The sequence below is a fragment of the Ylistrum balloti genome, unplaced genomic scaffold (genome assembly GCF_031769215.1).
Source record: "Ylistrum balloti isolate Yb309-2 unplaced genomic scaffold, AGI_CSIRO_Ybal_v1 Utg371076, whole genome shotgun sequence".
Lineage (NCBI taxonomy): Eukaryota > Metazoa > Mollusca > Bivalvia > Pectinida > Pectinidae > Ylistrum > Ylistrum balloti.
Window position 1 is genome coordinate 162,784 of NW_026782594.1, and position 18,503 is coordinate 181,286.

Sequence of the window (18,503 nt, forward strand, 5' to 3'; positions counted from 1 at the left end):
GATAGATGATCTACCATTCAATCAACGACATTGGAAGATACCCCCTCCATGTATGAAGAAGTCAGGACTCATCTTCAGCAGCTCTTATCAGCTGGTGTTATTCGACCGAATCACAGCCAATTTGCTAGTAACATCGCGCTTGTTCGTAAGAAGAATGGGTCTTTGCGGATGCGTATGGACTTCAGACGACTGAATTGAGGTACCATCTGTGATTCATATGCCTTGCCACGAATAGACGACATCCTTGAGTGCCTTTCTGGATCCAAGTATTTCACCAACTTGACTTGAAGTCTAGTTACCATCAGATCCTGATCAAAGAAAATAAGGAAAGAACAGCAGTTCACCATGGATCTACTAGGTTTCTTAAACTTCAACCGCATGCCCTTTGGTCTGACAAATGCGCCAGTCACATTCCAGCTACTAATGGAGTAGTGTATGGGAGATCTCAACCCTCTGCCTAGTGTATATTGATGACCTGATTATGTTTGCTGATTCCTATGATGAACACTTGGACAGACTTCGCCGAGTATTTCAACGTCTCTGTGAGAGTAGTTTGAAGTTATCTCCAACGAAGTGTGACTTCTTCCGCAACAAAGTAACTTACATTGGCCATGTTGTCTCTGTGAACAGATAGAAGCAGATACCATGAAGATAGAGAAGGTCTGCGATTGGCCAACGCTTCCAACATAGGCGAACTTTGACAGTTCTTGGGATTCGCGGGCTACTATTGTAAGTTCGTTAGGAATTTTAGCCAAATCACCAGACCACTCAACGATTTGTTACCCTCAACAGTCAAGGAAGACACCACCACCCAGTACTGTCCCATGGACATGGAGGGAAGAGCATTCCTGAGATTGAAGGAGTTATTATTGGTCAACTTCGTCCTATTCATTACGCCAGTTGGGGAACCAGCAAGTCAGAACGGAACTACCCATTCCATAAATTAGAGTTTTTGGCACTTAAGTGGGCCATTACGGAGAAATTCCCTGACAAACTGTATGAGATTTACCACCTACATCGATAACATACCACTGACATACATCTTCACCAAAGTTTGACGCAACAGGTCACTGTTAGTTGTCTGCCTTGGCGACATACGACTTCAACATCAAATACCGGCCTGGTAAAAGGAACATAGCTGCTGATGCCTTATCGAGACTACTTGTTACTATGGATACCAGTGCCGAGCATACAGAAGAGATTTTGTCAGAAGCTGTTCATGCTGTGTGTAAAGGCATGGGATTGTCAGACGTCAATCAGTCTCTGTATGTCAGCAGAAGCTACTGGTGTCCTAGATGATGATGTGCAGGATGCACATACTATGACATCTCGCACATGGAGACAACTGCAATCTCAGGATCCGCTCATTGGTCAACTTTTGCCCTTGATTCGTCGTAATGAGCGCCCAAGCAAGAAGTCATTACCGAAGAATGTTGAGAGTACCACCATCATGAGGGTCTGGGATAGCTTGAAGTTGAGGAGAGGAGTCCTTTACCGTTGTCTGCAGCAGGACGACAGCGAAGTGAAGGGTAAGATCCTGACATACTTTCATGATCATGTTAGACACCCTAGACGAGACAGAACATTGTCGCTACTGAGGGATCTTTTCTTCTGGCCTAGTATGCCTAGGCCTAGAAGTACCCAAGATGTCTGCTTGAGAAGACCCCAACATCACAGCGTGTGCCTTTATATTTAGCATAGTGACCACCCTTGGAGTTAGTATGTATGGACTACCTCAACCTGGAAACTTGTAAAGGATGATATTCCTACGTGCTAGTGGTGATATACCATTTCGCGCAGTATGCCCAAGCCATACAAACCCGCAACATGTCAGCTAGGACGACCGCCGATGCATTGCTTGGTTACATCCAGCGCTATGGAATACCTGGCCGCTTTCACTCAGACCAGGGAGCTAACTTCTGTGGGGATGTCATTTGTCATTTGTGTCAGCTGCTGGAAATCGATAAATCTAGGACGTCGCCATACCACCCTACCGGGAGTCTGCGAACATTTCACATTAATAAAAATCCTTGGGACACTGGATGCAGATCAGAATAAAGACTGGAAGCATTACCTTCGCCTATAATTCCACCTGTCGCCATTTCAACTGATGTTTGGACGCCAGTCGCGGTTGCCTGTTGATCTGATTTTTGGTTTTGAAGAAGACAATGCTCCATGTAAGGTACCCAAATATGTTAAAGACCTACGCAAGAGGATGAGCCAGTCTTTCGAGTTAGCAAGCAGAATGTACAGAGATGCTCAGCAGCGACAGAAGGCCAGCTACGTCTTACCTACTTTGACATCGGTGATAGAGTGCTTGTGAAGATCCTTGCATTTGAGGGACGACTTAAGTTATCGAACAGATAGGGGTCAGATGTATTTGTCGTCGAGGGACAGGATAATCCTAACATCCCTGTGTATCAAGTGAAGAAGGAAGATGGGAGCGGGAAAGTTAGGACATTGCATCAGAATCACTTGCTTCCTATTGGATTGGTACCGATTACGACTGGGAATCCTGTGGATGTGGCTCGCCCATGTCCAGCACCGCGGACAAGGACTATGCAGAGCCGGAAGTGAGGAACTGCTAGGAACGAGTCTGTTGAAGATCGTCATTCTTCGAGTGTTAGCGACGACTCTGGAGTTTTTTGGGGAAGACGGAGGAACCTATGTGTTGAGGCACAAGATTCTTCAGATAATGGATCAGACTCGAGGTCTGATGTTGACGAGGAGTCAAGTTATGAAGAACCGGTAGCTGAAGCCAGAGAGTGCAGAAGCACCATCCGTCACTCCAGTTTCACATTGAGCTGAGCCGCCAGCACCAATGCCAAGAAGGTCAACGTGTGAAAGGAAGCCACCCAGTGTGACGAGATCAGGGGATTATGTTTGTAAGCAAGCATGTATTCAGTTTGTGGTCTCAGAATGGGAGAAGAAGGCTACCTTTTTTATGAACTTGACAGCTGGTGATAGTTTTAACAAGATATCTGATGTTGCCAGGGACACTCTTTTTCACATTTTAAAGTCTTGAATGATTTTGCCTGGATATTGTATACGTTTACTTGTAACTCTGTTTAAAACATTTTGGCGTTCTATTATTTATATGTACATTATGTGTAATGTTGTAATCAGTACTCTCATTCATTTGTAATGAGGAATTATTTTTGATGCTGTACTTCTGTTGAAGATTTGGTCATCTTCATTAAAAAGAAGAGGTGGAGATAGGGTTATACAGAATTTTTTGTTGAAATTTTAGGTCATTTGTGTGTTTGTCTAGGTTCATAGGTCAGATCTATTTTTTGATGTGTCAAACTGACCGTGGGTCAGTGCGTTCCCGCCAACCTCAGTCTTGTATAAGACACTGAATAGGACAGACGTGTTTTAGTGGTTTTCCTACAAGATTTCAGTTTCTCATATCCAGTTGCTATATGTTTGTCCTTTATTTACGAGAGTCACTCCTACGTCCTCTTCGTTTGTGAAGAGGTAATTTTTCCTTTTTATTGTGCTAATAATAATATATTTCAATTATTATTAACGTATTTTAACTATAAGCGATATATTGATGAGTGTATATAACTGTGTGCTATTTTAAAAGATAGTGATAACGAATGGGTTATCCAGAATAATATATAAGTAGGGATTTGATAATCAGGCCTAAAGTTTGTAACTTGAGCCAGGTGCGTAAATGTATGTAGTTCTAATAACGGATTATTCCATTATTGTTATGAACTAAAGTATGTATGTTTCGTCGTATATTTTACTATGTATTGTTATTTGTTATTTTAGGGTATTTTTACCCGTCAACAATAAATGTTGAAATGGAGTTGGAGTTGTCGTATAACGAAGGAGAGCCCAAGTAACACAAAGTTACACTTCTAGTGTATTCCCTTCTACCAACATTGTGGTACCAAGCTTCACTTACCACACAATTATCATCACATTTGTAAGTAATTTAATCTACTCTTCTTCACACTTTGTCAGTTTTTATTTTTTACCTTTTACTTTAATTGTTTCCTTATCACAAAATATGCAAAATATTTTCCAGCTGAAAACAGCACATTTGTGCAAGAAGAGGAGGGCCATGGGCGCTTTGATAAATTTGCTGCACATTCAATATCTATGAAGGAAGCCAACTTCCTTTTCTGAAGTGTATTTATATTTGTATATCGTTTGGTAGCATTTTCTGTTGGTCCCATGTCTGACGGGCTCAAGGGCATGTGGAAGGTTTAGTGACAAGTTTTCCAGCCTGTCTTTAGGTGATGCATACATTGGTCTTTCCCTGGCAACTTTCTCTGATCTTGTTACATCCGATCTCCGTAAGTTCCCCGACGTCTTCATCACATCTTAAATCTTCAAAATGTACCGAGCACTGCCTTTGACTAGTGCGTCTTGACGATTTCCTTACAGATTATTTTTTGCATTTAAGTTTCACAGGTCGCTCCATTTTGCTTCTGATTTATGAAAATGACAGAAACAATTGAAAAGGGAAATGTTAAGACACAAAATAAAACCTTTCTTGCATTTGTCCAAAATTTTATTCGTTGTACAATTTCAGTTTGATTCAATTTATTTTTGGTGTCGTTTTCTGTTTGGCGTTCGCAAAGGTTGACCATTTATTCCTATGTTATTGTTAGAACTTATGTATTTTATTTTAAGTTACTAATAAACATATGGTGATGGTAACAGTGATTTGGTTTATGGACTTTACGTCCTTTAAACAGCTTAGGATACCATTTAAGAATCTCCACTCGATTTCATTTGAAGTGAATGCATGAGTTGCATATCAATGCATATTGCTTCATTAGTGTAAGCATTCTTACTGTATTGTGGACCTCATGCCAACATGATACAAATGAGTTAATTTACATATATTAGCATTAATAATTAAACCAGACATCATACCATTCAAATGATACAACTCTAGTTTTGAAATCAATCAAGATATCACAAAATCTTATGTCTTTATGTTCTGTTGCACCTTTGCAAAATTTTAGGGGAGGGTAGATTTAAAATGACGTCACACCTAAGCGGCCCAACACTTAAGGTTCAAACATAGCTTAAAATATTTGTGATGACGTTTACTTTAATATCAAACTAATAAAAGCCATGCCAATAGGGAATTTGACACTCTATAGTTAAAATATGCATTAAGTTACTAAAAAATGTCGGCCGTTTTGAACAAAATCATTGATATTCATAAATATGCAGATTACCTGGTGGACATATCTTGGAACCAAATTAAAACAAAAGTCATAAGCTTTCATTTGAGACCATTGTTATGGTTCTAGCATTAAAATTACGTACGTTATAACCTAGACTGCGTCTTATTGTAAAACATAAAAACTAAATATAGTAATCGTATTGTTATTAAAAAAATTTTGGATGCTTTTAAAATAGCGATTTGAAAGATCGCGGCATTATTTACGCAGAAAATTGACGCTAGAGGGCTCTAACTCTTTTCTATATTTCAGCCAATGAGAAGGCCAGGATCGGTAAATTTTGTCTGAAAGGCCGTCGCAATAGGCTACGCGTACTGAGCGGGTTACTTAACAATGGTGCCACGCCCGAAAGCCCCAACGGGCAGATGGTAAACAGGGATTTTCTTGAAATATTTTCCATAAGTTTCAGAAAATCATAATCCTTAAAATTCCCACGGGAAAGGAGGGTACAGGGGTTATGGTCAGCTTAAGGACTAGAACTGCTTCAGGTACATCATTTACAAATGTTGTGTCAAGCGTGACTGTCGTCTGCTCAACACTAATTAGTTACCTCTTCAGTTGATACGAGGGATTTCTCTTCAGCGTTGTTTCCGGGGGTTAGCCGTTTCCTGAAGAGAATTACTGTCTCCGTTTTACCGGGGACAAGTGTGGACACTTTTGTCAATCAGTGTTGGTTATAAATTAGTTCCTGCTAGGAGCACGTGTATGTATCAATCTGTCTAGTCTTTTTTTTACTCTCTTGCACCGTGTGCAAAAACCCGGCCACCCGTGACGACCCTGGGTCACCGACACGCTTGGACCTAATTTCACTACACAAATATTACGAACACCAATGATCCTAGCATGGCGCCTTGAGCCTGAGGGATTCCTTATGTAACATTCACCCAATCGGAATCTGTCCCATTTACAGGAACTCTTTGTTGTCGGGAATGCCGATATCCAAGAGAACAATTGGTGGGAGAAATTATATCCTTTTTAGTTTATTATGGAGTCTGGTGTGTGGAACTGTATCAAAGGGTTTCTAGTAATCCATGTAGATACAATCTAAATGATGTCCTTTATCCAACAAATTGCTGTGTTAAAGTTGGGCCGAATGCTCTTCAAGAGGTGTGGTGCCTTTAATGTCAAATCGACCATACTTCTTATCCGATGTTGTGGCATTCCAATTAGATAAATTTTCTGGTGTGGTCAGTGCTCTATCGGGACATTGCATTAACTCGACAAGGGTACGTGTTATATACTCTTATTCGTCTCTGATGCTTGCTTTCTTTCTTTTGTATAATGGCAACGTTTTGGCAGTTATGTGTAAGGAGGACCTGTAGTAAAGGGGTCTGCCCTAGTTGGTAGCGCTGGCAGAACGGGCCCCGAAACACGCCACGTTTCCGTGCCCCACTATGGACACTAGTGGGTGGGATCTTTTAGGACTGATGGCCCGGCCGAGCCAAAGATGACCAGGAGACAGTTATCAAGTCAACAGTTTATTGAGCAAGGAACAGCACCCCAGGTACAATTGACCCTACCGGCGGCGATACGCTAAGTTTGGAAAAGGCTGTTGGCTGACAGTCACAGCCCGGAAAGCGGGATATCGACTGCCTGGGCGCAGCCCCTTTCTAGATACCGGCAGGGTATGGCGGTCCAAGGCTCCAGCTTACAGCTGTGTACAGTACTACACAGAGTAGCCGTGCTTCCAACACGTGACCTGGTTGCCGGAGTTGAAGCCTACAGACCACCATACGGCCGTCGTCTTATACAGCAATACGTCGATTACTCTAACTTTATTAACTTTACAGCCCTGTCCAAACTTGTACAAAAAGACCTAACACTAACCTAATGCTTAATTATGTAAGAGGTGCATACGCTTATAATTCTGAAATAACTACACCTAAATTATACCTAAAGATTATCCAGTAATTAACAATGAACTATCTAAATGACAACATTACAAGGGAAATAACTCTTACCTATTATTAAAACATCAGAGACAAGGTGTACAGAGGCATAACGTTACAATACAATGATGGTCACTGATATTGTATAAGATATACTCACCAGATCTATAGTTCAGCAAGTACACAGTAATATGTGGAACGAAGAATGATATGTATCAACACAAGTAGTAAAAGCGTGTAGCTCTCTCAGGTGACAAGGCGAAGACTCGTTAATCACCCGTCAGAGGCACGAAACCACTCCGATAGGAGTGACAACTCTAGTCAACATGCCTCAGTTTTGTAATGAAAATTGAAGTATAAGAGTTATGTCCCTTGAATATGACTTGTGCAATGGAAATTGAAGTATAAGATTTATGTCCCTTGAATATGATTATAGCTAATTACATAAAGGTTAATTTGTTCATCTAATTATTTTTGTCGATTAATACAAATGTTTATATTTATGTAGTAAGATATGGAAAGGTATCTTGTACTATGTTAATATTTTAGTATGCATCATTTATGGTAAATTAAATATCAACAATTGTCACACCTAATGAAAGAGTTTATTAGACATGTAAATAGAAATTACTTTGCATAATTGCGAGCGCTGTTATACTGACTGTTGGTGAAGCTTTCAGAGATACACAGACGACGAAAGACTTCTTACTAAGCAGGTAACACAGTCATTTGCAACAGGTGGTGGGTGAAAGTCTGAAATAGTGGCTTTTCCGAAACCGCTTGTCAAGCTGGTGCGAGAGCTGTTTAGTTCTCACCGAAGCTTGGACTTTTGACTGTGGGTAGCTAGCTATAGGGTGAGGTTAGAACCCGAGCTAGGAACACGAGCAAGGGTTGACTTAGTTGGTAGGACAACCTAGTGCTTAGTCAGGACCGACTAAGTGGTATTGCTCGGCGACTAGTTCAGTAGTTGGAACTAGGGTTAGGTGAAGTCACTGGGTGTCGAGCTTGCACTCACGCTCACATGCTAGTCAGAACAGTCTGTGTCGGGACAGCAGTCCATGTGAATACTAGTTCGTTCGTTAGTTTTATTGTTAACTCAGGTAGAGTTTGCTGTTCCACGCTATATGTATATATCGGCATTTGTTAGCTAGTATCTCTGCAAGGAATCAGAGACTTACCCACCGTGTGCAAAGCTAGGCTGCACGTTACAGTTTCACTACAAAGTTCACAACCACCACTGCAGATCAGTACTCAATAACCACAACAACCAGGTATACAATTATCTTATATGCTTTACATATATATATTCAAAGATATACCAGATAGCGATATTCCAGTCTACCAGGTTAAGATGAATTGGGAAGAGGAACATAGTACCTTGCACAGAAACATGCTCTTTATATGTATGCCTGTAGACTGTATTATTACTATCTGGTATATCCAAAACCAAATAGGGTTCCCGTTCCCATTTGTCAGCCAATTTGTTTTTCCCTTGCAGACTAACTTTCCTTACAAGAACACGGTCTCCAATCTCCAGTCGAGAATCCTGTATGAACCGATTATACCGGTCTATGTTCAGGGTTCTTTATAGGCGTACTCCATCCTAGGTTTTAGCTTGCCGACGTATGAAGTAGGTTCCACAGCTCCCTCACTCCTAGGTTCAGTGGCAAAGAAAGCATCAATTGATAGGCGTGGTTGCCACCTAAACATCACAAAATGGGGAGAATACCAGGTGGAATCATTTTTGGTCTCATTTTAGGCTTGCACCAGTGGTGCTACATATGATTTCCAGTTTTGGTCCTGCTCAAGGGTATGGAGCATCAATCATTTATCTCAGTCGGTAGAGCATCCAATATAACGGAGGTCATTATTCATTTCAATGTCTTCGCTAGGAATCGAACCCCAGGACCCCTGGCTTACTAGTCTTGATGCTCAACCAATCAAGCAAAAGAGAAGTTCTCTCTAGCCGAGAGGTATTTTGTAGCTAGTATTTTACCAGGGTTACATATAACATCAATTCAATTCAATTTTTTCATTGTTTTCATTTTTTAATTATTCTTGTAGATATTAAAAGTATTCAATCATATAGAAAAGTACACAATGCTCAACGATGAACGTCGGAGTTCTGGCAACATGAGGGGGCGACCTGCATCCCCCTCATTGGGATGGAACCGTCTGTAGCTGTGATCATTTGATTATACTAGTCTTAGAAGATTGCTCCACAGCCTAATATTGCCTTAACCTAACTCAAACAGTTAGAACATGTCCAGGGGCTGAGAGGAAGTGTTGGGGGCCTATCTATATTTGGTCTGTGTTAGGGTAATTTGAAGTCTGTCTAATATCTTTATAAAAATGTGTTGTTAAGTCTGTCTTATATCTTTATAAAAATGTGTTGTTAAGTCTGTCTTATATCTTTATAAAAATGTGTTGTTAAGTCCGTCTAATATCTTTATAAAAATGTGTTGTTAAGTCTGTCTTATATCTTTATAAAAATGTGTTGTTAAGTCTGTCTTATATCTTTATAAAAATGTGTTGTTAAGTCTGTCTTATATCTTTATAAAAATGTGTTGTTAAGTCTGTCTTATATCTTTATAAAAATGTGTTGTTAAGTCCGTCTAATATCTTTATAAAAATGTGTTGTTAAGTCTGTCTTATATCTTTATGAAAATGTACTGCCTGATACTATCCCTAGACCGCTGGACATATCACTTATCACGCCTACTCTTTTAACGAACAGGGGGATCTTAAGGTGGACAATCCTCACATGGGCCACCATTTAAAGTCCCATTGGCCGTACTATAGTTAGTGGGTGCAGGTGAAAATAATTATTAGCATATGTTACTTGTGTTACAAATATAATGTCATATTCTATCATTTTATGCCTATTTGTGGTGCGTTCCAGTTTCAAAAACACAAAGTATTATGCATAATTCTTCGTACATAAGATCTAGTGGGTTAAGGCTTGTGGCAAAATGGAATAAAAATTGTTAAACAAAACCACTAAAGAGAAGATTAAAAAAGAAAGAAAAAAAAGAAAAAAAAGTGAATGGATATATTTACAATACAACCTAGAATGAACATTGGGTTCATGTTACTACATTGGACAAATGGGGATATATCAAGTCAGTGTTTTGAAACCTGAAGATCATGAACCTTAACTGGTAATGCTACCTATTCATTTGTACAACAATGCATTAAAAAGCGTTGAAATGATCCTGTGGCTTCTATATGTTAGAAGAACATTTAGTCTTATTTCACTGGGCAAATTCCACTTTGTACTCTGTCCAATTACTTCTACATTTAATGTTACACAATAAGGTATTGATATTTATATATTAAGTTATCCACCTTATTGTAGGATTGGTATTGGGAAGTAAGACCCTGTAGCTAAGTCATGGTTCTGTAGTAGATCAATTAAATAGGCTAATTATTACTGGTGATAGGCGAGGAGTGCAGTAACTCGGGGTTTGTAGAGCATGTGGTGTAAATTATACTATCAGACAGAACGGGCATAGCTTCCTTGATAATTAAACTTATGCGATTGCCATTTCGGACACTAGGTGTTAGAGTAATTATCAAGGGCTATTTCCAGTAACAAACTAAGCAGGGGGAATCTCAACCTCGCACCTCGAGCGTGGATGGCTATACTTCAACAGTCATATAAGCTTGCAACAAGTGAAGTCCATGAAAGGGGATAGCAGGACAGAATCGGTCAAGATGAGATAAATAGAAGCTAGATAGGACAGAAGGGGTTTGGACACCCAACTGCACAGTCATAGATGGCTAGGAGAAGGGGTTTGGACACCCAACTGCACGGTCATAGATGGCTAGGAGAAGGGGTTTGGACACCAAACTGCACGGTCATAGATGGCTTAGGGAATGGGTTTGGACACCCAACTGCACGGTCATAGATGGCTTAGGGAAGGGGTTTGGACACCCAACTGCACGGTCATAGATGGCTAGGAGAAGGGGTTTGGACACCCGACTGCATGGTCATAGATGGCTTAGAGAAGGGGTTTGGACACCCGACAGCACGGTCAAAGATGCCTTAGAGAAGGGGTTTGGACACCCGACAGCACGGTCAAAGATGCCTTAGAGAAGAGGTTTGGACAACCGACTGCACGGTCATAGATGGCTTAGAGAAGGGATTGGGACACCCCAATAGATCGGCCCTAGGTAGCCCACCAGACAAGCTCACAGACAGGTTATACCATGATGGATAGTATAAGGAGTGGTTATGTTAGTATATACCTAGAAGTACTGTTTTTATACAAGGACAGTTTTGATACAGAGACTGTTTTATGAGACACAATGTGAAGTGGAGTTAATATATGTGTATGTTGATGAGATGTTGCCTATGTACATGACTATTATTTAACATCTAAATAAACATGACTATTACCAACAGTTATGTGTTGTGACGCCACTGTGTTACATCAACCCTGCCCAGTCAATGTACAATAATGATCACAATCAAAAGGTAACTCTAAAATCTTTCAGTGGACTTTTCTAAGTAAATACTAACGAGTTAGGACCATATGGAATAAGAACTGTGGATTGCTCATTTGATAACTCAAGTATTTATTGAAGCTTATGTTTATATATGAGGTAGATCACAAGACTAGTGACAGCTAAAGTGCCAAAGATTTCAGAACACATATGTTGGATGGGAAAAGTAAATGGATCACTTGTTGTAGCTGAAACAGAGGGTGTGGAATAATGAAATATAGGCAGGGAATGAGTGTAATGAGCTCTGTGCAGTAACTACTGCTGAGAGTTTGTGATACTGTCTAAACAGAAAGATACTAGCTAAAAAAAACAAAAAACTGCTACAACAGAGCAAAGGGCTGGAAACATAGTAGTGTAATCAAAACTTGGGGTAAACTTAGCCTGATCATCTAGCACAGTTTCTGATAGAGTTTGAAAAATAACCCTATTCTACCTAGCGCTTTCAGAAATATTCTTTATATCGAGAGTTGCTTTTCTCTCAGCTGCTAGCAAATTTGTAAAATTGTGGGAAAACAACTGAAAATGTGGTACATTGATATTGAAAGATTAAAAAATGATGAGTCAGGTGTCAGATTATCTAAAGAGTGGTTTAAAAACTGCTGAATCAGAATCAGATTAACTGTGTTAACCATCGTTATTTCTTGTATTTGATTTTTCTTCCATCCAAACCAATGTTTTGGTAAAAATAATGATTTTGTTGTTAATGAACATTTACATGGAACTGAAATAGTACACAATGAGCATCCTTCATATCTCTTCTTACCATGCTCACACTCCATGTTAAAACTGGAAATTTTGATTTAAAGGAAGTGAGAAGAATTCAGATTTAAAATTTTTGGAGCAATGAAATTTTGTTGAAAATGAAATATATAATTTTGATTGATTGCTTTTATGTTGCCATGAAAATAATTTAGGAGACATGAATTATGAGTATCATTCCTAAATACTAGATGATTATCACAGTGTCAAATGTGATTGTGATGAACACAAGATTCCAAATCTTTACTATTTAGCTTGGCATAGAATTTTTTATCAGATGACATAGAGTAAAACTTCTTTATCAAAGATCAACTTAGCTCCATGTTTGCTAGTGGCATTCAGTGCGATCATAAAACTGGCAATACTAAACAGTTTGAGAGTGGAAAATATACTGCTATAAAGAAAATTGACTAAACTAATAAAATGTTGGATGTGATTGGGTTAACAAAAAGCCACGGGGTTAGAAGTTTTTCTTCAATATAATTTAAGACATTTATAAGGACCTCATTTTCCTTTAAGAACATACCAAAAGGTAATGAACACTAGTACACATGGATTTTTATTCTTTTAAATCTGGCAATGAGGACTTTTATTTCATGATCGAATTTATTGTGATATAGAACAAGAGTTTCTCGAAACTGTATGTGTCGCCTGCATAAAGTGTCACGGTCACCGAACTGGATGTGCAATGTCCAACCATAAAGTTGTAATACCAAATTTCATTTCTATAACTCAAAGCATAAAGGGAAAACTGTGCAAAGCAATATTCCTGAGAAATGTCCATATTCAAAGGGACATATCACTGCCAAGAAGGGTTACAGACTGCCAAGAAGCGAACTTGGTGCGTAACTTTTGACCAAGAACTCGTATACAAAATTGAATTTTGATAGCTCAAAGCATGGCCGAAATAAAGTCTGGAAAACTTTTGTATGGACACCGCTGATGCCAACGTGTGACGACAGACAAAGTGATCCGTAAGTGTCTGCCAGCTCTGCAGGTGACTCAAAAATGTGATATATTGTCTCTTCTGTTCCACAGTTCGTGTAGTCTGTTGAGATATCTGTAACCATTATACTGCTGTTATTTTTCAATTTTGTGGTTCTCAATCTTGTGATGAAAAAAACTTCTAATCTATTGCGTCCTAAAGCTCTTGATTAAGCATTTGGTTTATCTATAATTTGGTTGTTGGATCTTTCACACAGAACACAGTTTTTTCAGTGGTCACACAGAACACAGGATTTTGAGGCTCAGAGGTCACACAGAACACAGGATCATACAGCATGTCGAGTACATGTCCATACAGAGGTCACACAGAACACAGGATCATACAGCATGTCAAGTACATGTCTGTACAGTGGTCACACAGAACACAGGATCATACAGCATGTCGGGTACATGTCTGTACAGTGGTCACACAGAACACAGGATCATACAGCATGTCGAGTACATGTCTGTACAGTGGTCACACAGAACACAGGATCATACAGCAGTACATGTCTGTACAGTGGTCACACAGAACACAGGATCATACAGCATGTCGGGTACATGTCTGTACAGTGGTCACACAGAACACAGGATCATACAGCATGTCGGGTACATGTCTGTACAGTGGTCACACAGAACACAGGATCATACAGCATGTCGAGTACATGTCTGTACAGTGGTCACACAGAACACAGTCAGGATCATACAGCATGTCGAGTACATGTCTGTACAGTGGTCACACAGAACACAGGATCATACAGCATGTCGGGTACATGTCTGTACAGTGGTCACACAGAACACAGGATCATACAGCATGTCGGGTACATGTCTGTACAGTGGTCACACAGAACACAGGATCATACAGCATGTCGGGTACATGTCCATACAGTGGACACACACAACACAGGATCATACAGCATGTCGAGTACATGTCTGTACAGTGGTCACACAGAACACAGGATCATACAGCATGTCGGGTACATGTCTGTACAGTGGTCACACAGAACACAGGATCATACAGCATGTCGGGTACATGTCCATACAGAGGTCACACAGAACACAGGATCATACAGCATGTCAAGTACCTGTCTGTACAGTGGTCACACTGAACACAGGATCATACAGCAGTACATGTCTGTACAGTGGTCACACAGAACACAGGATCATACAGCATGTCGGGTACATGTCCATACAGTGGTCACACAGAACACAGGATCATACAGCATGTCGGGTACATGTCTGTACAGTGGTCACACAGAACACAGGATCATACAGCATGTCGGGTACATGTCCATACAGTGGTCACACAGAACACAGGATCATACAGCATGTCGGGTACATGTCTGTACAGTGGTCACACAGAACACAGGATCATACAGCATATTGGGTACATGTCCATACAGTGGTCACACAGGACACAGGATCATACAGCAGTGGTCACACACAGAACACAGGATCATACAGCATGTCGGGTACATGTACAGTGGTCACACAGAACACAGGATCATACAGCATGTGTACATGTCCATACAGTGGTCACACACACAGGATCATACACAGGTACATACAGTGGTCACACAGAACACAGGATCATACAGCATGTCGGGTACATGTCTGTACAGTGGTCACACAGAACACAGGATCATACAGCATGTCGGGTACATGTCTGATCATACAGCATGTCGAGTACATGTCTGTACAGTGGTCACACAGAACACAGGATCATACAGCATGTCGGGTACATGTCTGTACAGTGGTCACACAGAACACAGGATCATACAGCATGTCGGGTACATGTCTGTACAGTGGTCACACAGAACACAGGTCACACAGAACATCATACAGCAGTGGTCACACAGAACACAGGATCATACAGCATGTCGGGTACATGTCTGTACAGTGGTCACACAGAACACAGGATCATACAGCATGTCGAGTACATGTCTGTACAGTGGTCACACAGAACACAGGATCATACAGCATGTCGGGTACATGTCTGTACAGTGGTCACACAGAACACAGGATCATACAGCATGTCGGGTACATGTCTGTACAGTGGTCACACAGGACACAGTCAGGATCATACAGCATGTCGGGTACATGTCTGTACAGTGGTCACACAGAACACAGGATCATACAGCATGTCGAGTACATGTCTGTACAGTGGTCACACAGAACACAGGATCATACAGCATGTCGAGTACATGTCTGTACAGTGGTCACACAGAACACAGGATCATACAGCATGTCGAGTACATGTCTGTACAGTGGTCACACAGAACACAGGATCATACAGCATGTCACAGAACACAGGTACATGTCATACAGTGGTCACACAGAACACAGGATCATACAGCATGTCGGGTACATGTACAGTGGTCACACAGAACACAGTGGTCACATGTCGGGTACATGTCTGTACAGTGGTCACACAGAACACAGGATCATACAGCATGTCGGGTACATGTCTGTACAGTGGTCACACAGAACACAGGATCATACAGCATGTCGGGTACATGTCCATACAGTGGTCACACAGAACACAGGATCATACAGTGGTACACACAGTGGTCACACAGAACACAGGATCATGGTCACACAGAACACAGGATCATACAGCATACATGTCTGTACAGTGGTCACACACAGGACACGGTCAGGATCATACAGCATGTCGGGTACATGTCTGTACAGTGGTCACACAGAACACAGGATCATACAGCATGTCGGGTACATGTCTGTACAGTGGTCACACAGAACACAGGATCATACAGCATGTCGGGTACATGTCTGTACAGTGGTCACACAGAACACAGGATCATACAGCATGTCGGGTACATGTCCATACAGTGGTCACACAGAACACAGGATCATACAGCATGTCGGGTACATGTCCATACAGTGGTCACACAGAACACAGGATCATACAGCATGTCGGGTACATGTCCATACAGTGGTCACACAGGACACAGGATCATACAGCATGTCGGGTACATGTCTGTACAGTGGTCACACAGAACACAGGATCATACAGCATGTCGGGTACATGTCTGTACAGTGGTCACACAGAACACAGGATCATACAGCATGTCGAGTACATGTCCATACAGTGGTCACACAGAACACAGGATCATACAGCATGTCGAGTACATGTCTGTACAGTGGTCACACAGAACACAGGATCATACACAGCATGTCGGGTACATGTCTGTACAGTGGTCACACAGAACACAGGATCATACAGCATGTCGGGTACATGTCTGTACAGTCGTCACACAGAACACAGGATCATACAGCATGTCGGGTACATGTCTGTACAGTGGTCACACAGAACACAGGATACAGTGGTCACACAGAACACAGGATCATACAGCATGTCGAGTACATGTCTGTACAGTGGTCACACAGAACACAGGATCATACAGCATGTCGGGTACATGTCCATACAGTGGTCACACAGAACACAGGATCATACAGCAGAGTACACTGTACAGTGGTCACACAGAACACAGGATCATACAGCATGTCGGGTACATGTCTGTACAGTGGTCACACAGAACACAGGATCATACAGCAGGTACATACAGTGGTCACACAGAACACAGGATCATACAGCTCGGGTACATGGTACATGTCTGTACAGTGGTCACACACACAGAACACAGGATCATACAGCATGTACAGCATGGGTACATGTCTGTACAGTGGTCACACAGAACACAGGATCATACAGCATGTCTGTACAGTGGTCACACAGAACACAGGATCATACAGCATGTCGGGTACATGTCTGTACAGTGGTCACACAGAACACAGGATCATACAGCATGTGGAGTACATGTCTGTACAGTGGTCACACAGAACACAGGATCATACAGCATGTCGGGTACATGTCTGTACAGTGGTCACACAGAACACAGGATCATACAGCATCATACAGCATGGTCACACAGAACACAGGTACATGTCATGTCATACAGTGGTCACACAGAACACAGGATCATACACACAGTACAACAGTGGTCACACAGAACACAGGATCATACAGCATGTCGAGTACATGTCTGTACAGTGGTCACACAGAACACAGGATCATACAGCATGTCGGGTACATGTCTGTACAGTGGTCACACAGAACACAGGATCATACAGCATGTCGAGTACATGTCCATACAGTGGTCACACACAGGACACAGGATCATACAGCATGTCGGGTACATGTCTGTACAGTGGTCACACAGAACACAGGATCATACAGCATGTCGAGTACATGTCCATACAGTGGTCACACAGAACACAGGATCATACAGCATGTCGGGTACATGTCCATACAGTGGTCACACAGAACACAGGATCATACAGCATGTCGAGTACATGTCTGTACAGTGGTCACACAGAACACAGGATCATACAGCATGTCGAGTACATGTCTGTACAGTGGTCACACAGAACACAGTATCATACAGCATGTCGGGTACATGTCTGTACAGTGGTCACACACACAGATCAACACAGGATCATACAGCAGTGGTCACACAGAACACAGGATCATACAGTACATTACAGTGGTACAGCATGTCCATACAGTGGTCACACAGAACACAGGATCATACAGCATGTCGAGTACATGTCTGTACAGTGGTCACACAGAACACAGGATCATACAGAATGTTGGGTACATGTCAATACAGTGGTCACACAGGACACGGTCAGGATCATACAGCATGTCGAGTATATGTCTGTACAGTGGTCACACAGAACACAGGATCATACAGCATGTCGAGTACATGTCTGTACAGTGGTCACACAGAACACAGTCAGGATCATACAGCATGTCGAGTACATGTCTGTACAGTGGTCACACAGGACACAGGATCATACAGCATGTCGAGTACATGTCTGTACAGTGGTCACACAGGACACAGGATCATACAGCATGTCGAGTACATGTCCATACAGTGGTCACACAGGACACAGTCAGGATTATACAGTATTTTGGGTACATGTAGATACAGTGGTCACACAGAACACAGGATCATACAGCATGTCGGGTACATGTCTGTACAGTGGTCACACAGAACACAGTCAGGATCATACAGCATATTGGGTACATGTCCATACAGTGGTCACACAGAACACAGGATCATAC